Source organism: Microcebus murinus, chromosome 19, assembly GCF_040939455.1.
Source record: "Microcebus murinus isolate Inina chromosome 19, M.murinus_Inina_mat1.0, whole genome shotgun sequence".
NCBI lineage: Eukaryota > Metazoa > Chordata > Mammalia > Primates > Cheirogaleidae > Microcebus > Microcebus murinus.
This window is the reverse complement of record NC_134122.1, coordinates 28,929,637-28,955,059: the sequence shown is the minus strand read 5'-3', so window position 1 is coordinate 28,955,059 and position 25,423 is coordinate 28,929,637. Positions and strand designations below refer to the sequence as shown.

At 43.6% G+C, this 25,423-nt stretch overlaps 1 long non-coding RNA gene across 2 annotated transcripts in view; it reads right to left on the bottom strand.

The window, feature by feature from the left end:
• Window positions 1-85: 85 nt before the first annotated feature.
• Window positions 86-25,423, bottom strand: part of LOC105868370 (uncharacterized) — a 34,385-nt gene continuing 9,047 nt past the window's right edge. For both annotated transcript variants that reach the window (XR_012913517.1, XR_012913516.1), the window contains exons 5-6: window positions 22,137-22,219; window positions 86-1,810 (exon numbers count right to left, since the gene is read on the bottom strand). This is a non-coding gene — a long non-coding RNA (uncharacterized LOC105868370). The remainder of the gene's footprint in view (window positions 1,811-22,136; window positions 22,220-25,423) is intronic.

The window sequence follows — 25,423 nt, the reverse complement described above, 5'->3', positions numbered from 1 at the left end:
AATTGTAAGTGCATGCCCTAGGACCGCCATCCCACCCTCCATCTCCGTGTCCAAAAAGCACCTCAAGGAGGCATTCACGAGGATGTTTATTGCTGACCACTTTATTGAAATTCCATTGGAAATTGGAAACAACCCAAATTGGATTGTTTCAATCCAGAAAGACTAGGGCTTAGTCAAGCTATGGAACACTGCTTAAGTCAGAAAGAATGGTATTATGATGGAGAGACACCCACAGTGTCTTGTTATGTGAAAGCGGTAACATAGTTTGGTTGGACACAGGACACACATACATATACATATATGTATAAGTGTTTTCACACTTTGGGAGGGGGGTCGCCTACCCAGCAGCAAGTTAGATTAGCTCTGAGAAGCAAGACAGGGAATTTTCGTCCTTTCTCAACTGTGCTAAGCCTTGGCCTGTGCAGATTTGAAGGAACACTGACGCACTTTCTAACAGCCCAAGCCCCCAGCCCTAGGATGACCTCAGCCTCCCTTAAAGTGCGTGCCTGAGAAAGTTCAAGGCTGCCAGAAGAAGTTCCTGGTTTTCCATGAACACCTGAGGACAGGGCCCTCCCAGCTTTGCAGCAGGGGAGGAGTCTAACTTCCATAAGGCAGATGGGTTTCCATAAGGGCCACCCCCTCTTCCTGCTTTTTGTGACTTTTCACTTCCCTGCCTCTACTGATCTCCCCACCCCCTCCCCATTTCCACTTTCTCCCTTTAAGACACTCCGTCACCTCTGTACAAGTCAAAGTTCAGTTCCCACTGATCCTTCCTGTTGCAGTAGTTACTATTGATTAAATCTGTCCTTGGCACTTTAGCTAGCCTCGGGCTTTGCTTATCTCTGACAACTTGGAGACTATGTTATGTGCTTGAAGGTAATGGAAAAATAACTTTAAACCTCAAATAAGGTGGGCTGCTGCCTCATCCGCTACAAAGCCCAAGTTCAGCCAAGACGTGACTTTCTCATGATGGGAATTCAGACCAGGAGGTGACCTCAGCCTTGGCACAGGGGGACACAACCAGAGAGCTTGTTGAGGGGAGCAGAGGGAACACGAGGGAGGTGCAGGAAAGACTACAGTCCCCAGGGAAGCATTTCAAGGCAGAGGGCAGAGTGCCAGCCTCACCACAATTGGGGGTTTCTCTGAAAAAACAAGAATATAAAATTAGGTCTGATCCTCACTCAGGGAAGAAGCTTTGCAGAGAGGAACGCTGCAAATCCTCTCTTCCCAGAGGGCCCGAGCCTGGGAAGGGCCAGGAGTTGCAAAGGCAGCCAGTGAACTCTGAAGCCTGGAGGTCCTTGAGGGGCTGTGGCTGTCCCTCTCACATCTTTGGGGTGTCCCTCTACCCCCCGCCGGCTTTATCCAGAGTTCCTGGAGGAATCCCAAAGGAAAGGCTTGGTGCATTCCCACCAAGCGATGGTGGCTGCTCCAAGATTGAAACCTGGGAAATACATGATATTGACCCGGCCGCAGAGGCTGTGCAGCCAAGTTGGGGAAGTAGGAATAAAAAGAGAAAGTGTCCAGATGAGGTAGTTGTGGCAGCCAAACAATGACATTACTGGCACAGCTCAGTGGTGATAGAAGACAGGGGTCTGGGCTGCTCTTAGGGTCCTACTTATCAATTCTGTAACACTTTTGACCAATTTGCCCAGTATTCAGATCTTTGTTTTCAAAAAGTTTTGTTGCCTGTGGTCCCAGCTGCTCAGAAGGCAGAAGCAGGAGGATTTCTCGAGCCCAGGAGTTTGAGGCTGCAGTCAGCTATGATGATGCCACGGCACTCCCGCCTGGGCAGCAGAGTGAGACTTTGTCTCTAAAAAAGAAAGAAAGAAAGAAAAGTGTTGTTACTGTTTTTCAGAGCAGTCTCCATGGAGACCACTGGAGTTGTGTGGCCAAGCCTCAGGGCTGCCCAAACAAAGCTGGGCTATCAAACACCATGAAATACTGTCACTGTGAGGGGAATGCAGACTTGAAGGGGTCCCTGTTGTAAGGAGCACCGGATTCCTGGGGAGCACCCTGCTCCCTCCCCTTCGCCCCTTCTCTTTCATGCCCCTCCTCCCCTCCAGCCACCAGGCCTCCTGGCCTCAGGCTTTGCCCACCTCCTACCCGGCAAATGCCCTCTCTATCTCCCTGCTGCTTCCTCTCAGCCTTGAAAATCCACCCATCCTGTACAGTTCTACACCCTCCTCACCTCTGCCAGGAAGGCAGGTGGAATCAGGGCGTGACTTCTCTCACTCTGAAATCGATGGTATTTTAATTACCAGTATCTGTCCCATGCCGCTGACTTAGGATTTACTGGCTGGGAGCACAGTCCTTTGAACGCCTGCCCAGAAAGGAGAGGGAAACATGACATCTTTGCACTCTGAGCTGGGGCAGTGGCCACTCTGCCTCCAGAGCCAGGGGAGCCCCAGCCCCACTCAGGGAGGAGGTGGACAAGCTGAGACTGCGGGGGATCCTCTTGCTGCTGTCCAGAAACACCCCCATGCCCACGTGGACGTGCGGGAGAAGACGGAAGGGAAAGAGTGCTCTACGGGGTTGAGAGGCGCTGCTGTGAGTGTCAGAGGCAGCCTGTCTGTAGGCTGCCCACGCACAGCTGAGACCCAGAGGTGGCTCCAGACATTAATGCAGTCCCAGCCAGAGCTCAAGACAGACAAGAGGGCTTCTGGGGAGAAGGAAGGGGCAGACGTAGCAAGACCAGAGCTGAGGCTGGAGCTGGTGGCCCAATCATCAGTGACACCCACCTGGCACCTCACTCCACAGTCAGGTGACACTAAGTGGGGTTCATGGGAAGTCAGTGGGGAGGCACTGGCCCATCTCCAAGGACTCACTGTCATCACAGGTACCTGCAGGAAGATGTAACTCCAGGAAAGTACAGGCTAGGACCATCTCTCAAATGTCAATATGTCTAGGGACAATATGTCAAAAGCAGGGCCAGAGAATAGGCCACTCCTTCTCCCCCACCCCTAGGAGTGGAGGCGGGGGGAGTTGGGAATGTTGGGCCACTGTGTGATTATCTGAATAGTAGCTGCAATTGTCACAGGCGGTGTCAGGTGCTGGGAGTCAGGGGAGCTGTCTCTGAAGTCATGGTTGGGGGAGTGTACTGGTTGGTAGGGGGCACTGATCTGCTACTGGCAGATGAAAAGCTGCTACTTGGCTTTGAGACCAAAGAGAGGGTTGGTGTAGCAGTCAGGAGGTGTCAGGTTATGCTGAGGTAACAAGCAATCCTAAAGGCTCTGTGGCTGACAATAGCAGAGGTTTATTTCTCACTCCTGCTACTTGGCCATCTCAATGTCTGTGCCTTGCTCCAACGCTGTTTTCACTCTGGGACCCAGGCTGGTGGACCACACCCTGTTGGGAACATTGCCAGTCTCAAGGCAGTTGAAAGCGATAGATGGCCAAACCACTAGCTGGCTCCCAAACCTTCTTTCCAGAGACAATGTGTGTCCCTTCCACCCACACTTTATTGGCCAAACCAAGTCACATGGTCACCCTGTGTATATTAATAAAATACTATCAGAGAGAGGCCCTGCAAGGCAGGCAGGGAGGTGCGATCCACCCCAGGGAGGGAAAGTAGTATTGTCAACAATAGCACAATCTAGGACAGCTGGGATCCTGGCAGGCTTATGCTAATCAAGGTTCCCTCAGTGACACTGGCAGGCAGGATGGAACCCCTGGTGGGTCTTTGTGTGCCCTGAAAATGGAGATGGTCTCTGAGATGCTAGAATTAATTAAGAGGCTCAGTTGGGGTGCTGGTGGGCTGAACCCAGGATTCAAGGATGTTGGAGAACTGCCTGGAGGTTAAGGAGAGTAAACCCCAGTACTGGAGAGATTGGACACTGTTGCATGTTAGGAAAGGGAAGTGTCCTCCCAGGACTGGGGAGATCTGGTGGGTGCTTCTACAAGTATTGGAAGTGGCTCCTGTCAATAGGAAGGAGGTAGTTGCAGCACAGGGTCCTTTGTCTAGACATGGGGAGGTGTGAGAAGCAGAGATGGTAACAACTGGTGTCACTTCTGGACACTTTGTAGAAGTGATGAGACAGTGACGTTTCGGTACTAGTAGGAGATGATAGAATGTGATATTTCACATCTTAAGATCAAGGTAGGGTAATATCGAGAAGAAAAATCAATTCACAGAGGAATATATGCAGTATAATAACTCTATATGAGTTTTTAAAAGGCTAATCTAAGCAATATTTTTATTAGGGGTACATATATATATATAGTAATACCACAAAGAAAATCAAAGTAGCTATTAATACAAAATTCAGGATAGCAGTTCTAAATTATATGATGTTTAATTTCCTAAGCTTGGTGATGGGTAAATGGACATTCTTTTTTATTCTTTAATCAGTTTGCATGTTTTCCACACTTTAGTATGCATAATATAGTTCTCAATAAAAAAATAATTGAAGGGACTAGACAGTAGCATCATATATTCTAAATAATCACCCACTCAAGCTATTTTTATCAAAATCAAAACTAAAACCAAAACCAAGACCAAGACAGGATGCTCACAGTTGACATTATTATTTCAACATTATTTGGGAAGGTTTTGGCTAATGTATAAGGCAAACATAAAAAGAAATATTTGGCATAAACAATAGAGAAAAGTTAAATTTTCCCATTTTTGCTGATGAAATTGTTGTATAAATAGAAAATCTAAAAGACGCTAGTTGGGGAAAAAAACTACTATATTAATGAGAGGCCTTGATAAGGTAGCTGGATATAAAATAAAATAAATAAATAATTTTCCATTCTAGAAATAACCAGCTAGAAATAGACATTGGAAGAAATGTTCCATTCACAATAGAAACTCAAGTGGATGAATATTTAGAGATAAATTTAACAGAAAGAACATATATTAGAAAATCTAAGGCTGGGCGTGGTGGCTCACGCTTGTAATCCTAGCACTCTGGGAGGCTGAGGTGGGCGGATTGCTCAAGGTCAGGAGATCAAAACCAGCCTGAGCGAGACCCCTTCTCTACTATAAAAAAATAGAAAGAAATTAATTGGCCAACTAATATATATATATATATAAAAAATTAGCCGAGCATGGTGGCTCGTGCCTGTATTCCCAGCTACTCAGGAGGCTGAGGCAGGAGGATCGCTTGAGCCCAGGAGTTTGAGGTTGCTGTGAGCTAGGCTGACGCCACGGCACTCACTCTAGTCTAGGCAAGAAAGCGAGACTCTGTCTGGAAAAAAAAGAAAATCTATAACATTTTTACTCAAAGGCATAAAGCCTTTGAAAGGATGTACCAAGTTCTCAGGTATAAAGATTTTTAGGCCAGGCGCGGTGGCTCACGCCTGTAATCCTAGCACTCTGGGAGGCCGAGGTGGGCGGATTGCTCAAGATCAGGAGTTCGAAACCAGCCTGAGCAAGAGTGAGACCCCGTCTCTAATATAAATAGAAAGAAATTAATTGGCCAACTAATATATATACAAAAAAAAATTAGCCGGGCATGGTGGCGCATGCCTGTAGTCCCAGCTACTCGGGAGGCTGAGGCAGCAGGATTACTTGAGCCCAGGAGTTTGAGGTTGCTGTGAGCTAGGCTGATGCCACAGCACTCACTCTAGTAGCCTGGGCAACAAAGCAAGACTCTGTCTCCAAATAAAAAAAAAAAAAAAAAAAGATTTTTATAACACAAATATGTCTAGTCTTCTGAAAGTAATATATACATTTAATGCAAGTTTAATTAAAATCACAACAGGGTTGAATTTTTAAAATGGCTACAATTACCATAAAGCTTATATAGAAAAATAAATGTCTAAGAATATAGCATAAAATTGTTTAAAAAAATAGCAAAGGAGTTTGTCTTGTAATATGTTAAAACATACTTAAAAACTTAAAAATAAAACATGCGCCAGGCGTGGTGGCTCATGCCTGTAATCCTAGCACTTTGGGAGGCTGAGGCGGGCGGATTGCTCAAGGTCAGGAGTTCAAAACCAGCCTGAGCGAGACCCCGTCTCTACTAAAAATAGAAATAAATTAATTGGCCAACTAAAATATATATACAAAAAATTAGCCAGGCATGGTGGTGCATGCCTGTAGTCCCAGCTACTCGGGAGGCTGAGGCAGTAGGATTGCTGAGCCCCGGAGATTGAGGTTGCTGTGAGCCAGGCTGATGCCACGGCACTCACTCTAGCCTGGGCAACAAAGTGAGACTCTGTCTCAAAAAATAAAAAAATAAATAAATAAATAAAACATGCTATAAAACTACTGCAATCCACACAGTATGATACTGCCATAAGAATAAACAAGGGCGGGAGGGGTGGCTTATGCCTGTAATCCTAGCACTTGGAAGGCCAAGGAGGGAGGATCCCTTGAGGTCAGGAGTTCCAGACCAGCCTGAGCAAAAGTGAGACCCCATCTCTACTAAAAATAGAAAACATTAGCCGGGCGTGGTGGTGCACACCTATAGTCCTAGCTACTCAGGAGGCTGAGGCAGGAGGATCACTTGAGCCCAGGAGTTTGAGGTTGCTGTGAGCTATGCTGATGTCACAGCACTCTAGCCCGGCCAGGTAACAGAGTGAGACTCTGTCTCAAAAAAAAAGAATAAACAATAGATCTATGAAACAGAATGCAAAAACCATACATAGATCTCATTATTTTAATATACAACAAAGGTGGAACTTAATTCAGATGAAAGAATGGCTTATTTAATAACACAACTGACTATCTACATAGCAGAAAATAAAGTTGGATCTTTATCTTATAACATTAAATTTTGAAGCAAAGTTAATGAAAGACATAAGAAAAAAGACACTTAAAAATCCCAGAGGAGCCGGGCGTGGTGGCTCACGCCTGTAATCCTAGCTCTCTGGGAGGCCGAGGCGGGCGGATTGCTCGAGGTCAGGAGTTTGAAACCAGCCTGAACAAGAGCGAGACCCCGTCTCTACTATAAAAATAGAAAGAAATTAATTGGCCAACTAATATATATATATAAAAAAAATTAGCCGGGCATGGTGGCGCATGCCTGTAGTCCCAGCTACTCGGGAGGCTGAGGCAGAAGGATTGCTTGAGCCAGGAGATTGAGGTTGCTGTGAGCTAGGCTGACGCCATGGCACTCACTCTAGCCTAGGCAACAAAGCGAGACTCTGTCTCAAAAAAAAAAAAAAAATCCTAGAGGAAAATTTAGGAGACTATATGTATAATTTTGGAGCTGAGGAGACTATTATAATCAAAGCCAGAAGCCCAAAAGCTATAAAAATAAAAGTAGACATATCCTACTGCATAAAAAAGTAACTTTTAAAAATAAATAAATAAATAAAAAGTAACTTTTTATAGGGGAAATGTACCAAAACAATACAGAGTAGACCAAGAATAAATTGGGGGAAATTATTTGCAATGCAAATGATAGATAAAGGGTTAATATCTGTAATATACAAATAGCATGTACAAATTTATATTTTAAAAACCCAAGTTGTTCAACCCCACCCTCATGAGCACTATATATTTAATGCCTCCTCCTGAGATACTTTCAGGTTTCACAACATAATTTTGTTGGTTATTTAAGAGTCTTGTAGTATGTTTATAATATAGGAATCACAGGTAAAATGTTTTTCGATATAGTTTTTCCAACTTCTGTTTCCATGTGAAATTTGTTCTACCTAAAGTTTTTTTTTTCTTTAATCTCTCTCTCTCTCTCTCTTTCTCCCTCTCTCTCTCTCTCTCCTTCCTTGTTTAGCACAAAATCTTCAGGAACCTAAGATCACAAAGGCTTGTTGTCAAGTGGCAGCCATTCTGTTTTTCACTTTCTTATCTGCAGTTTCATTTATCACCACTGCTTTCATGCAGTTCCTGAGAATTCAGTTCATCACTGTGCTTTATGATTTAATGCAAACACCCTAGCTGGAGACAAGAAAGTAGGGGCAGGAGGGCGGGAAGGGGAGAGCAAGAGCTTGCCAGTTTCTGTTTGCCATATGCCAATATGCTACCTTCTGCTCCTAAGGAGGACTAATAACCTCATCAGTTTAAGTATGAGACTTATCTTCTTAGAAGGAACGCTCACATTAAATTAGAGTAATAAATGCCACTATTTATGGATTTACGGCGTTTAAAAAAAACTCACAGAAAGCTTGTGCAAACATTTCCTATATGGTAATTGTTTTCCAAGGCTTACATAAAAGGAAGCCCAGGTCAGCTTGAGGATTTTTCTAGAGGTTCAGCAAAGAAATATCGAATCAGGGAAATTGGGTCTTACCTTTCTCTGATGTTAATTTCTTCTCTCTTATCCCATCTTCTTTTTTTTTTTTCTTTTCTTTTTTCTTTTTCTTTTTTTTTTTTTTTTGAGACAGAGTCTCACTCTGTTGCTGGAGCTAGAGTGCCGTGGCATCAGCCTAGCTCACAGCAACCTCCAACTCCTGGGCTCAAGCAATCCTCCTGCCTCAGCCTCCCAAGTAGCTGGGACTACAGGCATGTGCCACCATGCCCGGCTAATTTTTTCTATATGTTTTTAGTTGGCCAATTAATTTCTTTCTATTTTTTTTAGTAGAGACCGGGTCACAATCTTGCTCAGGCTGGTTTTGAACTAGTTTGTTTGTTTTCTTCCAACCGTGCTATATGCATCAACCCCCAACTCCAATCATGCTAGTAAATGCTTTTCCCCAAAATCTCAGGAATATTTTAGAAGGTAAAATCAGTTTTTACCATGGGTGATCTTAAAGAGTACACTCACGGCCTGGGCAAGATAGCAAGACCACATCTCTACAAAAAAACATTAGCCCGGCATTGTGGCACATGCCTATAGTCCTAGCTACTTGATAGGCTAAGGCAGGAGGATCACTTGAGCCCAGGTGTTTGAGGTTGCAGTGAGCTATCAAGCCACTGCACTCCAGCCTGGGTGACAAAGTAAAACTTTGTTTTGTTTGTATATAATAAAATAAAACAGGTATGGGCGTGGTGGCTCATACCTATAATCCCAGCACTTTGGGAGACTGAAGCAAGAGGATGGCTTGAGGCCAGGAGTTTGAGACCAGCCTAGGCAATATAGCAAGACTTTGTCTCTATGAAAAAACAATAATTTTTTAAATTAGCCAGGCGTGGTGGCCTGTGCCTATGGTCCCAGCTACTCAGGAGACTGAGGCAGAAGGATCTCTTGAGCCCCTGGCCAATTTAGTTTTACTTTTATGATATGAATGAATGCCATATTTTAAAAAATATTACAAGGTCCTACATAATTTTTATACTTTATACTACAGGGAATTTAGTTTAATGAGATTAAAATAAAGCATTGTTGATTGGATTATTAAAACCAAATCACTAAAAATGCCTCTACATAAGAATGCCCACTGGCCAGGCTCGGTGGCTCACACCTATAATCCTAGCACTCTGGGAGGCCAAGGTGGTAGATCAATTGAAGTCAGGAGTTCAAGACCAGCCTGAGCAAGAGCAAGAGCCCATCTCTAATAAAAAATAGAAAACAAATTAGCTAGGCTACTAAAAATAGAAAAAACTAGCTGGACGTGGTGGCATGTATCTGTAGTCCCAATCAGGAGGCTAAGGCTGGAGGATCGCTTGAGCCTAGTGGTGTGAAGTTGCTGTAGGATAGGCTGACACCACAGCACTCTAGCCCGGGCAACAGAGTGAGACTCTGTCTCAAAAAAAAAAAAAAGAAAAGAAAAAGAATCCCTACTGGTAGTGCTAGTCTTTCCTACAGAAAGATCTAAGCTCATTAATATGACTGAGTGGCTTAGCAAACATGTAAGGGAGAAATAACACCAGTGTACACAAACTCTTCCAGAAACAGAAGGAACACCTCCCAACTTAATTTATGAGCCCAGCATAACAAACCCAGACAGAGACATAATGAGAAAACTACAGACCAATTTCTCAAACAAATATAGATACAAAAATTCTCAAGAAAATATGAATGAATAAAATTTGACAACACATAAAAATAATACATCAAGACCAAGTGGGGTTAATCCCAACATCAAGACCAAGTGGGGTTAATCCCAGCAATGCAAAGCTGGTTAAACATTCGAAATAGATCAATACAATGTACTATATCAACAGACTAAGGAAGAAAAACCACATGATCATCCCTACAGCACTGGAGAAAGCTCAATATCCATTCCTGATAACAACTCTCAGCAAACTAGTAGTATAGGAACTTCCTCAATCTATGAAAGGATAGTTATAAAATAAAACAAAACAAAACAAAAAAACAGCAAAGCGCCTTATTCTGTTCAGGCCACTGTAACAAAATACCAGCAACAGAAATTTATTCTCATAGTTCTAGAGGCTGAAAAGTCAATGATGAAGGCAGATTTGGTGTCTGGAGATGGTCCACTTTCTGCCTTATAGACGGTGCCTTCACATGGTAGAAGGGCAAGGATGTCTCTGGGGTCTCTTTTGTAAGGACACTAATCCTGATCTTGAGAGCTCCACCACCACGGTCTAATCACCTCCCAAAGGCCCCACCTCCTAATACTATGGCCTTGGAATTTAGGGTTTTGACATAAAGATTTGGAGGAGACACAACATTTGGACCCTAACCCTGAGTCCATCTGTAAAGCTAAGATCATAACTAGGTATTTGAGGACAGTTCTTTGTTATGTCAAGAATAATCTTGCATGCCCTTTGATTTTGCAGAGAAAAGAAAAAAATATATATAAAAAAATAAGGCAAAATAAATATTTAACTTTAAAAAAAGAGAGGAAAAAAAAGAATAATCTTGCATATAGTATTTCTCACAGATTCCTACTGTCCATTAAAACCATACTGATTAGGCTGTAACCAGCATTGTGATATATTCTCTACATATATTGCTCAAAATGAATTACTGACTTCGTGGTGCCCCTGCACTCACAGTAGAAGAAAGGAGGGAAGGAAGGAAGGAAGGAAGGAAGGAAGGAAGGAAGGAAGGAAGGAAGGAAGGAAGGAGGGAGGGAGGGAGGGAGGGAGGGAGGGAGGGAGGGAGGGAGGGAAGGAAGGAAGGAAGGAAGGAAGGAAGGAAGGAAGGAAGGAAGGAGGGAGAGAGGGAGGGAGGGAGGGAGGGAGGGAGGGAAGGAAGGAAGGAAGGAAGGAAGGAAGGAAGGAAGGAAGGAAGGAAGGAAGGAAGGAAGGAAGGAAGGAAGGAAGGAAAGAAGGAAGGAAGGGAGGGAGGGAGGGAGGGAGGGAGGGAGGGAGGGAGGGAGGGAGGGAGGGAGGGAGGGAGGGAACAAAGGATAACTCAATAGAAACACAGACAGAGGATATAAATAAGTAATTTATAAAAGGAATTTGAATAGCCAATAAATGTATGAAAGTGCCTCAACCTCCCAGTGGCGGAGAAATGCAAATTAAAATAACAGAAATTACTTTACACCCATCAGACTACTGGTGAAAATTTGGAGGAAAAGTTACTCCCACACATTGTAGGTGGAGAAATATGAATTTTTCAGCTCTTGCTGAAAGAAATCTAACAATTAAAATAAAAATTACACATACCCTTCCACACAACTATCCCACTCCTGGGACTCTGTTCTTTTTTTTTTTTTTTTTTTTTTTTTTTTTTTTTGAGACAGAGTCTCACTTTGTTGTCTAGGCTAGAGTGAGTGCCGTGGCGTCAGCCTAGCTCACAGCAACCTCAAACTCCTGGGCTCGAGTGATCCTCCTGCCTCAGCCTCCCGGGTAGCTGGGACTACAGGCATGCGCCACCATGCCCGGCTAATTTTTTTTTTATATATATATATATCAGTTGGCCAATTAATTTCTTTCTGTTTATAGTAGAGACGGGGTCTCACTCTTGCTCAGGCTGGTTTTGAACTCCTGACCTTGAGCAATCCGCCCGCCTCGGCCTCCCAAGAGCTAGGATTACAGGCGTGAGCCACAGCACCCGGCCTGGGACTCTGTTCTGTAAAAATAAAAGCCATAATATATGGATTGCTAGGCAAAGTCGTTTATTGTATTGTAGTGATTAAAAAGTCAGAAAATGAAGCTGCATCAGTAAGAGAATAGTTGGCCGGGTGCAGTAGCTCACGCCTGTAATCCTAGCACTCTGGGAGGCCGAGGCAGGCTGATTGCTCGAGGTCAGGAGTTCGAAACAAGCCTGAGCGAGACCCCCTCTCTACTAAAAATAGAAATAAATTAATTGACCAACTAAAAATATATATACCGGCCGGGCGCTGTGGCTCACGCCTGTAATCCTAGCTCTTGGGAGGCCGAGGCGGGCGGATTGCTCAAGGTCAGGAGTTCAAAACCAGCCTGAGCAAGAGCGAGACCCCGTCTCTACTATAAACAGAAAGAAATTAATTGGCCAACTGATATATATATATAAAAAAAAATTAGCCGGGCATAGTGGCGCATGCCTGTAGTCCCAGCTACTCGGGAGGCTGAGGCAGAAGGATCACTCGAGCCCAGGAGTTTGAGGTTGCTGTGAGCTAGGCTGACGCCACGGCACTCACTCTAGCCTGGACAACAAAGTGAGACTCTGTCTCAAAAAAAAAATAAAAAAATAAAAAAAAAAAAAATAAAAAATAAAAAAAATAAAAATATATATACAAAAAATCAGCCGGGCATAGTGGCGCATGCCTGTAGTCCCAGCTACTCGGGAGGCTGAGGCAGGAGGATCACTTTAGCCCAGGAGTTTGAGGTTGCTGTGAGCTAGGCTGATGCCAGACACTCACTCTAGCCTGGGCAACAAAGTGAGACTCTGTCTCAAAAAAAAATAGATAAGAGAATAGTTGAACCAGTTGTGGAATGATTACACAATGAAATATTATACAGGTATTTAATATAAAGAATAATGTGGGCCAGGTGTGATGGCTCACCTCTGTAATCTCAGCACTTTGGGAGGCCAACGTAGGAGGATCACTTGAGCTCAGGAGTTTGAGACCAGCCTGGGCAACATAGGGAAACCCATGTCTACAAAAAATTTTAAAAATCAGCTAGGTGTGTTGCTGTGTGCCTATAGGCTCAGCTACTCAAGAGGCTGAGGAAGGAGGATAACTTGAGCCCAATGTTATGCTCTAAAGTGCAAGAAAAGACCACCTTAGAAACCAAATTGGGTCAAATTGTGAGTCTTTATTTACTGGACAGGACTACTCTTGTCCTGCAGAGTGGCAGGCACAGAAAAGTAGTGATGAGCCAGAAAAAAACGGCCCCTTTTAAAGACAAAAGACACACTCTAAAAAATTATCTAATTGTTTAAGCACAGTCACAGGGGGCTTACGTGTCAGAGGCACATAAGCGAGGGTGTTGTTTTTTACATTTTATCATTTTCTCTCTAGATGGCTGGAGCCCCAGGCCGGCCTTGAGCCCCTGAGCAGAGAACTATCTCAAAGCAAGCTGTTACAGAAGCAGATAGCTGTCAGTTAGTCTGGGGTAGAGTAAAATGTTACAACATGCGTTGGGCAGAATATGCATTTAGTTACAAGTGGATTGCTTTGCTTTCATCTACAACCAGACCCTTATTTTAGCTGACCGCAACACCCAGGAGTATGAGGTTGCTGGGAGCTATGATGATGCCACTGCACTCTAGTCTGGGCAACAGTCTCAAAAAAAAAACAAGTATACATAATTTTTTTAAATTACCTTTTATTTTCCCCCCTCCTTTTTTTTGAGACACAGTCTCACTTTGTTGCCCAGGCTAGAGTGAGTGCTATGGCGTCAGCCTAGCTCACAACCTCTATCTCCTGGGCTCAAGGGATCCTACTGCCTCAGCCTCCTGAGTAGCTAGGACTACAGGCATGTGCCACCATGCCCAGCTAATTTTTTGTATACATATTTTTAGTTGGTCAATTAATTTCTTTCTATTTTCAGTAGAGACGGCATCTCACTCTTGCTCAGGCTGGTTTTGAACTCCTGACCTCCAGCGATCCGCCCATCTCGGCCTCCCAGAGTGCTAGGATTACAGGCGTGAGCCACCGCCACCGGCCATATTAACCCCCCTTTAACTAGGGGCTTGTTCATTAATTGATAAATAATCTAAGGCTAGCTTTATGTTTGCTAGGCCTGGCATTTGCTCAGTATTTAAAGTTCCTCTTTGTCTTGGACTTGTAGGTGGGTTTTTTGTTTTGTTTTTTGTTTTCTTTTATGTGTTTAGCCACCTGGAGCCAAGGTTCTTAGTTTCTTTCTCTGGTTAATAAGAGATGAGGGAGGAGGAAAGGGACCCAGTGCCTCTAGGCAATGGCCTCTCTCTGGGACACTCCACACATACCCCAAACTTAAAGATAATCAGCACTTTTTCCCCTCCAGTAAATTATTTAGAACTGCTTGTAATTCTAGATGGCTATATATTTTTTCCCTCTCTCTCTTTGGATGTTTACCCAGCAGATTCCTGGTGGTACAGAGCAGCGTCTGTTGTGAGCTACAGATTCTCAATTCTTGGTCATGCTGACTACCTTGGCTTGTTTTGGTTCGGTGCATAGTGACCAGGAACACCCGGAGAAGGAGTCACCCGCTCCTAGAACTCCCTCAACGATTGGCCTGTCATTTCTAGATCAAGGGTGGGTGACTCCAGCTGACGTGGGTTAGAACAGAAAGAACAAGCGTTCACCGAGCATTTACAGCGGAGGTCTCCTGTCTTCCCCTGGGACTCCGCGCCTGCCTTCCACTAGGCTCGCCTTCTTTACTGCCCTGGCTTGACGCTGGCAAATCCAGCCACAGGCCCCAGGGAGGACTCGGCCATCAGCCCCCAGCATCTCGAGGAGGCCAGTAAACAATGGTCTCCGTCACCCCTAGGGTGGGTTCCAAAAGCCCTATGGGCCCTGGAAGAGTCTGTGACCTCGCAACCTCCTGCTTCTATCCTGTCCCCTCTACACGCCACCAAACACACTTTTGTGAAGCACAAGATTGGTCTAACCCGGGCACTGTCCCTCCCAAACACAAATACCTTCCTCCGTAGCCTGCTGGTCAACCTCTGAACCTCACAAGCCTCTAAGAGGTAGGAAAAAAACAAATACATTTTTCATACCCTCAAACACAACACAGCATATTTCTGACACGAGATGGGGGGGCACTTTCCCCACACACCACCCAGTTCTCCAGTGGACGCCAATCTTCTGGGTATCCTATAATTTGATTCAATTCTAACACTATCTACCTGGAGTTAGAGTCAGATCCCATAGATTAAGGGTCCAGTCCTACAAGACAGCCCGCACTCCAGACACCAACCACAAGTCTCAGGTTGTCACCTGTACTTCTGACCAGCCAGCCAACTAGAAATCAGAGGTTCTCACAACCCCCTTGTCAGCTTTGGTTAATTTGCTAGGACAGCTCACAGAACTCAGGGAAATACTTACCTTTACTTTACCTATTTATTATTTCAATAAAGGATGTAAGAAAAGATACAATGAATAGTCAGATAAAGAGATACAAAGGACAAAGAATGGAAAGGTCCCAAAAGCAAGAACTCCTGTCCCCATGGAGCTGGAGTGTGTCACCCTCTCAGTACTGGATGTGTTTGCCAACCCGGAAACTCTCCGAAGTCTGAGCTTTGGGGCTTTTCCAGACGCTCCATTACCTAAGCATGATTGATTATGTCATTGGCCATTGATGATCAACTCAACCTTCACTCCTATCCCCTCCCTGGGGGTCAGGGGTGGGGCTGAAAGTCCCCAACCTCTAATCACAGGGTTGGGTCCCCTGGCAACCAGCCCCATTCTAAGGCTGTCTTTAGAACAAAAGATGCTACCATTCCCGGGGAAATTCCAAAGGATTTAGGTGCTCTGTGTATGTCACTCAGGAAATGACAAAGGTCTTAGGAGCTCTGTGTCGGGAACTGGGAGTCAAAGATGAAATATCAGATCACAAAATTCTCCCGGTGCCCCTGTGTACAAGGGTTTTAGGAGCTTTATGTCAGGAATATATATAATATTACTTATTATTTCACAAAGCTCTAATAGAAACTCTGTGTAGTCAGAGAATAAATCCAAGCCTGGGGGCCGGGCCAGCACACATATTGCTCAAAGAGTCTTCAAGCTAAAACTGTTCACCAGCAGTTTCATGGCAGAGGGAAAGCCTAGGGGAGGTGTCAGCCCCCATTCTAGACACTGGCTCAGATTAAAGAGGCTAAGGAGTATTAGATAGGGCTGGCCTTCAATAAAACACCAAGGGGATGTGCTCTTAGGGATAAAAAAAAAAAAAAGCAGCTTTAGGCTAAAAAGTACAAGAAAGACTTCCCACTCTCAGGAAATGAGCTGTCAGGACAAAAGCTCCAGCCAGCCACTCGCTGAGGGAACAGCTAAGCTTCCAGGGCAGGTTAAAACACAGCCGCTGCAAACGGGGTCAGGGCGGGACACTGGACTGCAGTAGGGGCCTTCCGAGTGTCGGGGCAGGTTGTGCATTCTCTCCAGTGGGGACCTGACGGACTGCCACACCTCACATTGCTAGTTCCGGAAGCCCAGGTGACCTGAGTGCTCGCACCCCCAGCAGACTGATGGGAATCCCACTCCGAGCCAAGAGGCGCGAAGCTGTTCCCAGCCTCACATACAGCATGGCCCCGTGGTGGGGACAGAGACCTGCACACCCAGTACTGGGCTCGTGCCCTGGTGTCTGGAGCACACGCCGGGGACTGCATGCGGCTTGTGTTAGCAGCCCTTGTAAAACGAGCCCACAGGAAAAAAGACCAATACAGTTATGTTTTGTCTTTTTATTTAAAAAATGCGTTCTCGCTGCCAAGAAAAAATTTTGGAGGAGGAAAAAGCTATAAAGAAAATTTACAGGCCGGGCGCTGTGGCTCACGCCTGTAATCCTAGCTCTTGGGAGGCCGAGGCGGGCGGATTGCTCAAGGTCAGGAGTTCAAAACCAGCCTGAGCAAGAGCGAGACCCCGTCTCTACTATAAATAGAAAGAAATTAATTGGCCAACTGATATATATATAAAAAATTAGCTGGGCATGGTGGCGCATGCCTGTAGTCCCAGCTACTCGGGAGGCTGAGGCAGGAGGATTGCTTGAGCCCAGGAGTTTGAGGTTGCTGTGAGCTAGGCTGACGCCACGGCACTCACTCTAGCCTGGGCAACAAAGCGAGACTCTGTCTCAAAAAAAAAAAAAAAAAAAAAAAAAAAGAAAATTTACATCCCCTACAAACCCAACAGTCAGTATAAGTCACTGTTGGTGTTTTCATTTATCTCTACACTTTTTATCTTTGTGAATAGATTTCTTTTCCTCCAAAAATTAGATAATATCTATTCTACTTTGCTGTTGTCATTTAACTCTATGTTATCAGCATTTAAGTTTTTTAAAACTTAACTCCTTTTTATTGTGATAAAATATACATAACATAAAACTTACCATTTTAACCATCCTTAAAGTGTATAATTCAGTAGCACGAAGCACATTCACAGTGTTGCACAGCCATCACCATGATCCATTTCCAGAACCTTCTAATCAACCCAAACAGAAACTCTGTACCTATTAAACACTAACTCCCATCCCACCCTCCTACCCAGGCTCTAGTAATTTCTAATCTACCTTCTGTCTCTATGAATTCCACCTTATTTAAGTAGGACTTTCATGTCGGGCTTATTTCATTGAGCATGTTGGGTTTTTTTCTTTTTTTTTTAGACAGAGTCTTACTCTGTAGCCCGGGCTAGAGTGCCATGGCATCAGCCTAGCTCACAGCAACCTCAAACTCCTGGGCTCGAGCAATCCTTCTGCCTCAGCCTCCCAAGTAGCTGGGACTACAGGCACGCACCACCATGCCGGGCTAATTTTTTCTATATATTTTTAGTTGGCCAATTAATTTGTTTCTATTTATAGCAGAGATGGGGTCTCACTCTTGCTCAGGCTGGTTTTGAACTCCTGACCTTGAGCAATCCTCCCACCTCGGCCTCCCAGAGTGCTAGGATTACAGACGTGAGCCACCACACCCGGCCATTCAGCATGTTTTCAATGTTCGTTTCTGTTGTCATAGCCCCGTAAGCACAAAGATGGTGAGTGGGAGGGGAGAGAACACTGGCGTACAGCCAGAAAACCTGCAGTGCTAGAGCCCTAGGAATATGTTGGAGCTTTCCAAGGCCACCTGTGGACATCTCATTCACTCCCTACCTTTTCCCTTAAAATGTTTTTGGTCAGTTTGTTATTTGCCCCTGGATTATTAGCACTGCCTCAGGTAGCTGTGATGTTAAACAACTGCCACTGATTGTTTTTGACAAATGTCCCCAGTGAAAAAAGCCACTTGCACTAGGTGAGTTTTGAGTCATATCAAATAAAGACAAGCCTTGCAAGTGGGGTTGTCCAAAGAACTTCCAGACAGATGGAATAATGAAAATTCTCAGCCAGGCACAGTGGCTCACGCCTGTAATCCTAACACTCTGGGAGGCTGAGGCGGGAGGATCGCTTGAGGTCAGGGGTTCAAGACCAGCCTGAGCGAGAGCTAGACGGAGTCTCTACTAAAAACAGAAAAAATTAGCCAAGCATGGTGGTGCGTCCTTGTAGTCCCATCTACTTGGGAGGCTGAAGCAGGAGGATCGCTTGAGCCCAGGAGTTTGAGGTTGCTGTGAGCTAGGCTGACGCCATGGCACTCTAGCCCAGGTAACAGAGTGAGACTCTGTCTCTAAAAAAAAAAAAGAAAGAAAGAAAATTCTCTGGGAATGGGAATTTTGAGAACGCCAACTCCATTCTGCCCCTCAATTTTCTCCCAGGGTGCTGATTTTTATTGCAATTGCAGGATTATAGACTAATGAAATAGAATAGAAAGAACAGAAATAAGTCCTCATATATATTGTCAAATAATTTTTGACAAGGGTGTCAAGACCATTCAATAAGGAAAGAACAGCCTTTTCAACAAATAGTGCTGGAGAAATGAGATATCCACATGCAAAAGAATGAAATTGGACCGTTACCTAACCATATACAAAAATTAACTCAAAATGGATCAAAGACCTAAAAGTAAGATCTAAAACTATAAAACTCTTAGAAGAAAACATAGTATAAATGCTTCGCAACACTGGTTATGGCAGCGATTTCTTGGATATGACACCAAAGGCAACAAAGAAAAAATAGACAAATTGGATTGCATGAAAATTTAAAAATTTTGTGCATCAAAAGACTATCATCCAGGCCAGGTGTGGTGGCTCACGCCTGTAATCCTAGCACTCTGGGAGTCTGAGGTGGGAGGATTGCTCAAGGTCAGGAGTTCAAAACCAGCCTGAGCAAGAGCGAGACCCCATCTCTACTATAAATAGAAACAAATTAATTGGCCAACTAAAAATATATAGAAAAAATTAGCCAGGCATGACTCTGTCTCAAAAAAAAAAAAAAAATATATATATATATATATATATATACATATCTCATCTGGGGATGGTGGCTCACGTCTGTAATCCCAGCACTTTGGGAGGCCAAGGAGGGAGATTGTTTGAAGTTCAAGACCAGTCTGGGCAACATAGCAAGACTCTGTCTCTACAAAAAATTTAAAAAAGGCCGGGCGCGGTGGCTCACGCCTGTAATCCTAGCTCTCTGGGAGGCCGAGGCGGGCGGATTGCTCGAGGTCAGGAGTTCAAAACCAGCCTGAGCAAGAGCGAGACCCCGTCTCTACTATAAAGAGAAAGAAACTAATTGGCCAACTAATATATATAGAAAAAATTAGCCGGGCATGGTGGCACATGCCTGTAGTCCCAGCTACTTGGGAGGCTGAGACAGAAGGATCGCTTGAGCCCAGGAGTTTGAGGTTGCTGTGAGCTAGGCTGACGCCACGGCACTCACTCTAGCCTGGGCAACGAAGCGAGACTCTGTCTCAAAAAAAAAAAAAAAAAAAATTTAAAAAAATAACTAGGCAGGTAACTCATGCCTGTAGTCCCAGCAACTTGGGAGACTGAGGTGGGAGGATCACTTGAGCAAGGATTTCAAGGATGCAGTGAGTTATGATTGGGCCACTGCACTCCAGCGTGGGCAAAAGAGTGACACTCTGTGTCTAAAAAAAAAAAAGACACTATCAACATAGTAAAAAAGCAATCTATACAATAAGAGAAAATATTTGCAAATCATATATCTGATAAGGGATTAATAGCTAGAATATTATATTAAAAAAAACTCCTAAAATTCAGCAACAACAAAAGACAACCCAATTCAAAACCAGGCAGGAAAAAAAAAATGGGCAAAGAACTGAAACAGACATTTCTCCAAAGAAGATATACAAATGGCCAATAAGCACATGAAAAGATGGTCAACATCACTAATCATTAAGGAAATACAAATCAAAATTACAATGACATATCACTCCCTACTTACTAAAATGTATAGTATCAAAAAAATGAATAAATAACAAGTGTTAATAAAGAAGTAGAGCAATTGGAAGCCTTGTGCCCTATTGGGAATGTTGAACAGTACACTACTGTGGAAAACAATAGAATGGTTCCTCACAATATTAAAAATAGAATTACCGTATGATTGAGCAATTCGACTCCTGGGTAAAAGAATTGAAAGGAGGGTCTTGAAGAGACATTTGTACACCTATGTTCCTAGCAGCATTATTCACCATAGCTAAATCATGGACACAACCCAAATGTCCATTGATGGAAGAATGAATAAGCTAAATGTGGTATACACATACAAGGGAGTTAGCTTTAAAAAGGAAGGAAATTCTGACACCTGCTGCAACATGGGTGACTCTTCAGGACATTATGCTAAGTGAAATAAACCAGTCACAAAAAGGCATACTGTATGATTCCACTTATCTGAGGTCTCTAGAGTAGTTAAAATCACAGTGATAGAAAAGTGGAATGATGGCTTCCAAGGGCTGAGCAGAGAGGGGAATCTGGAGCTATTGTTTAATGAGTGTAGAGTTTCAGTTTTGCAAGATGAAAACAGTTATGAGATGGATGACAGAAATGGTTGCACAACATTCTGAATGTATTTAATACCACTGAATTATACACTTAAAAATAGTTCAGATGGCAAGTTTTACAGTGTGCATTTTAGCACGATAAATAAAACTCTGGGGGGAAAAAAAGGCCAAGTCTGGAGGATTGCTTGAGGCTAAGAGTTCAAGACCAGCCTGAGCAAGAGTGAAACCACTCTCCACAAAAAACAGAAAAATTAGGCGGGCGTGGTGGTCCACACCTGTAGTCCCAGCTACTCAGAAGGCTGAGGCTGAAGGATCACTTGAGCCCAGGAGTTCGAGGCTGCAATGAACTGTGATGATGCCACTGCACTCTAGCCAGGGCAATAGAGTGAGATTGTGTCTCAAAAAACTATATAAAAAAGGTAAGCCGGGCCAGGGGCGGTGGCTCACACCTGTAATCCTAGCACTCTGGGAGGCCGAGGCGGACAGATTGCTCGAGGTCAGGAATTCGAAGCCAGCCTGAGCAAGAGCGAGACTCCGTCTCTACTATAAATAGAAACAAATTAATTGGCCAACTAATATATATAGAAAAAATTAGCCGGGCATGGTGGCGCATGCCTGTAGTCCCAGCTACTCGGGAGGCTGAGGCAGGAGGACTGCTCGAGCCCAGGAGTTTGAGGTTGCTGTGAGCCAGGCTGACGCCATGACACTCACTCGAGCCTGGGCAACAAAGTGAGACTCTGTCTCAAAAAAAAAAAAAGGTAAGCCAAAAAAGACAAACAGCACATTTGGTTTGCCTCTTGTTACTCAATTTTCCAGCATCCCCACATTGGGTTTTGCCATCTAACCATTTCAAGCCCACTCATGTACATCTAAAGCAGCGTGCAGCACCTTGCAATGCAGTCAGCACGGCGGATGCTACAAGTGTTTGAAAGCTGAAAAGCAAAACAAATGTCGGTCAGATAATGCCTGTGTGTGCTATGTCTTGTGCCTCCCAGTGTCTTAATTAATGTACTGCAGCAACTACCCAATAGGTGAATACACATTTGTTCAATGAATAAATAAGAAACAAGAGAGTATTTTATTTTTTTAAGAGACAGGGTCTCACTCTGTTGCCCAGGCTGGAGTGAGGTGGCCCAGTATTAGCTCACTGCTGCCTTGAACTCCTGGACCGAGCCAATCTTCCTGCCTCTGCCTCCCTAGTAACTAGGACTCCAGGCATGCACCACACGGTCTTGCCATGTTGCTCAGGCTGGGCTCAAACTCCTGGCCTCAAGCGATCCTCCCTTCTATGCCTCCCAAAGTGCTGGGATTACAGGCGTGAGCCATGGCACCGGCCATGAAAGAATATTTTGAGGTAAATAAAGGCCCAGGAGAATGCTTGAATAGTCTTTGAGAATCACTAAATGCTCTCATTTACTGAGTACTCACCTGTGTGCCTGGGGAGTGCGCCAAGATCATATCCATGCCTACAGAGGTCCCCAGACCTGAGTACTGTTCTTGCCGGCCACATCCTACAGATGAGGAAACAGAAGCAAAGAGAGGTTAATAGACTAGCCCAGGCCATACCTGAAATAATGGCAGAGCTGGGACAGGGACCAAGACGTTTCAGTTCCAGAGCCAACTGTCTTAATCACTGTGCCTTGCTGCTCTCTGAGACCTCAGCAAGGGTATATTTTAGATTTGGAAAAAAAGTAGACCAAACACATGTTTTACTGATGATGAATGAAAGGCACAGAGCAATTCCAGGCTCCCTCTACATCCTTGAGTGGTGAAAGGAGTTCAGAGAATTGCAGCTCTACTGTCAAGAGCCAGACAGCCATGGGCAGTTCAAGACTGTTTTCTTGGCCAGGCACGGTGCTTCACGCCTGTAATCCTAGCACTCTGGGAGGCCGAGGCGGGAGGATCGCTCAAGGTCAGGAGTTCAAAACCAGCCTGAGCAAGAGCGAGACCCCATCTCTACTAAAAAAATAAAAAGAAATGAATTGACCAACTAAAAATATATAGAAAAAAAAAAGAAAGATAAAATCAGATAGGAATAGCTAGCTCTGCTGTATACAAAGCTATATCTCAGATCCAGTGATCTGGTAAGATTCCAAATAAAACAGTGGCCAAAATCTACTAGGCAAATGCAAACAAGAAGGAAGTGAGTATTATGAGCTTTATTTATATATTCTTATTTAAATTATTTTATCACTCAATTCTTTTCTATACATTTTTATTATTTTTCTTTGGAATATCTTCCAGGACATTCAAGAATAACAATTTTGGCAATCCTTATGCCAGCACTCTGTGTCTAGTAATTAAAGCACAATGTTTTGAAAATAGCAGTGATCCAGTATGTCGATTCACACGCATAGTTGCAAAACAAATGAATGCCAGAAAAATCCAAGGACTGCAGTATATTCTGGTTACAATTCCTACATTTAAATCTCATTGATGTGTAATGTAATATTGTAAAATTTGATTTTTGATCTTATTTGCTATACCTTAGACTCTTTACTAAATTAAAAATTGAACAGAAATCACATAGTGTTTGGCATCACTCCAGTAACCTGTGCAGCTTTGGTTTAAGTGTATAAATTGCTAACCTGCATCTGCAGTCTTACATCTTTTTTTTTTTTTTTTTTTTTTTTAGACAGAGTCTCACTTTGTTGCCCAGGCTAGAGTGAGTGCCGTGGCGTCAGCCTAGCTCACAGCAACCTCAATCTCTGGGGCTCAGCGATCCTACTGCCTCAGCCTCCTGAGTAGCTGGGGACTACAGGCATGCGCCACCATGCCCGGCTAATTTTTTGTATATATATTTTTAGTTGGTCAATTAATTTCTTTCTATTTTTGGTAGAGACGGGGTCTCGCTCAGGCTGGTTTCGAACTCCTGACCTTGAGCAATCCGCCCGCCTCGGCCTCCCAAAGTGCTAGGATTACAGGCGTGAGCCACCACGCCCGGCCTGCAGTCTTACATCTTAAGATGCTTCCATCTCAGATTAAATGAAGTTCAAAATAATCATAGAGTTAAAATATGCAAAGTTTCCCCCATGCAAATTGATGTCATGAAGTAACCCATAAAATAAATATCAAATTCAAACTGTTGGCTGGGCACGGTGACTCACACCTGTAATCTTAGCACTCTGGGAGGCTGAGGCAGGTGGATCATTTGAGCTCAGGAGTTCGAAACCAACGTGAGCAAGGGCAAGACCCCGTCTCTACTATAAATAGAAACAAATTAATTGGCCAACTAATATATATAGAAAAAATTAGCCGGGCATGGTGGCGCATGCCTGTAGTCCCAGCTACTCAGGAGGCTGAGGCAGTAGGATTGCTTGAGCCCAGGAGTTTGAGGTTGCTGTAAGCTATGCTGACGCCATGGCACTCACTCTAGCCTGGGAAACAAGCTAGACTCTGTCTCAAAAAAAATAAAAATAAAAAAAAATAAATATCGCCGGGCGCGGTGGCTCACGCCTGTAATCCTAGCACTCTGGGAGGCCTAGGCGGGCGGATTGCTCAAGGTCAGGAGTTCAAAACCAGCCTGAGCGAGACCCCGTCTCTACCATAAAAATAGAAAGAAATTAATTGGCCAACTAATATATATATATATATATATAAATCAGCCGGGCATGGTGGCTTGTGCCTGTAGTCCCAGCTACTCGGGAGGCTGAGGCAGGAGGATCACTTGAGCCCAGGAGTTTGAGGTTGCTGTGAGCTAGGCTGACGCCACGGCACTCACTCTAGCCTAGGCAAGAAAGCGAGACTCTGTCTCAAAAATAAATAAATAAATAAATTTTAAAAATGAAAATAGAAAGGATTTAATAGAATATAAAAAGCCCAAATGACATAGTACAACCAATCTAATTGATCCATATAATGAATTCTGGATCCTGAAAACAGAGAATCTATCTTTTCTCAGGTGCCAATGAGTCACAAATTTTACCACACATTAGACCGAAAAAGAAAATATCCCTAAAAGAACTACACAGGATTTCATTAGTTCTAAGCTGCATATTTTTTCACATTTTAACATCTCTAAAATGTGTGTACGCCTTACAATTGATGGTGTCTTACATTTGTCATTGGCAGTAACTTTTTCTTTCTTAGTGGTATTTAAAATAATATGATACTCATTAACCCTGTGATTGGGACAAACCCAAACTGAGGGACATTCTACAAAATAAATGGTCAGGGCTCTTCAAACATGTTGAGGTCATGAAAGACAAAAAAAGATTGAGGAACTGTCACGTCCACTAAGGAAACATGACAACTAAATGGAATGTGTGATCCTGAATTGGCTTCTGCATTGGAAATAGGACATTAATGAAACAATTGAACAACACTGAATGAGGTATGTAGACTATTTCATAGTGTTGTATTAAGGGTCATTCCCTTATTTTGATAATTGTATAATGGTGACATAAGATGTTAACACTCAAAGATGGATGAAGGATATACAGGAACTCTTTGCCATTTTTGCAATATTTTGTAAACCTGAAATTATTTCAAAATGACAAGTTGAAAAATTAAAAAGTTCAAAACTATAACAATGGCACATCTTACAACTATAATATCTTAGAGTCAATGAAATATGTTTGTATAGACAACATTCTCTGATCATAATGCACTAAACCTAGAAATTAATAATAAACCAATTAAAAATAAATTCTACCACCTAGAAATTTAAAACCTTTTCTTTTTTTTTTTTTTTTTTTATTTTTATTTTGGAGACA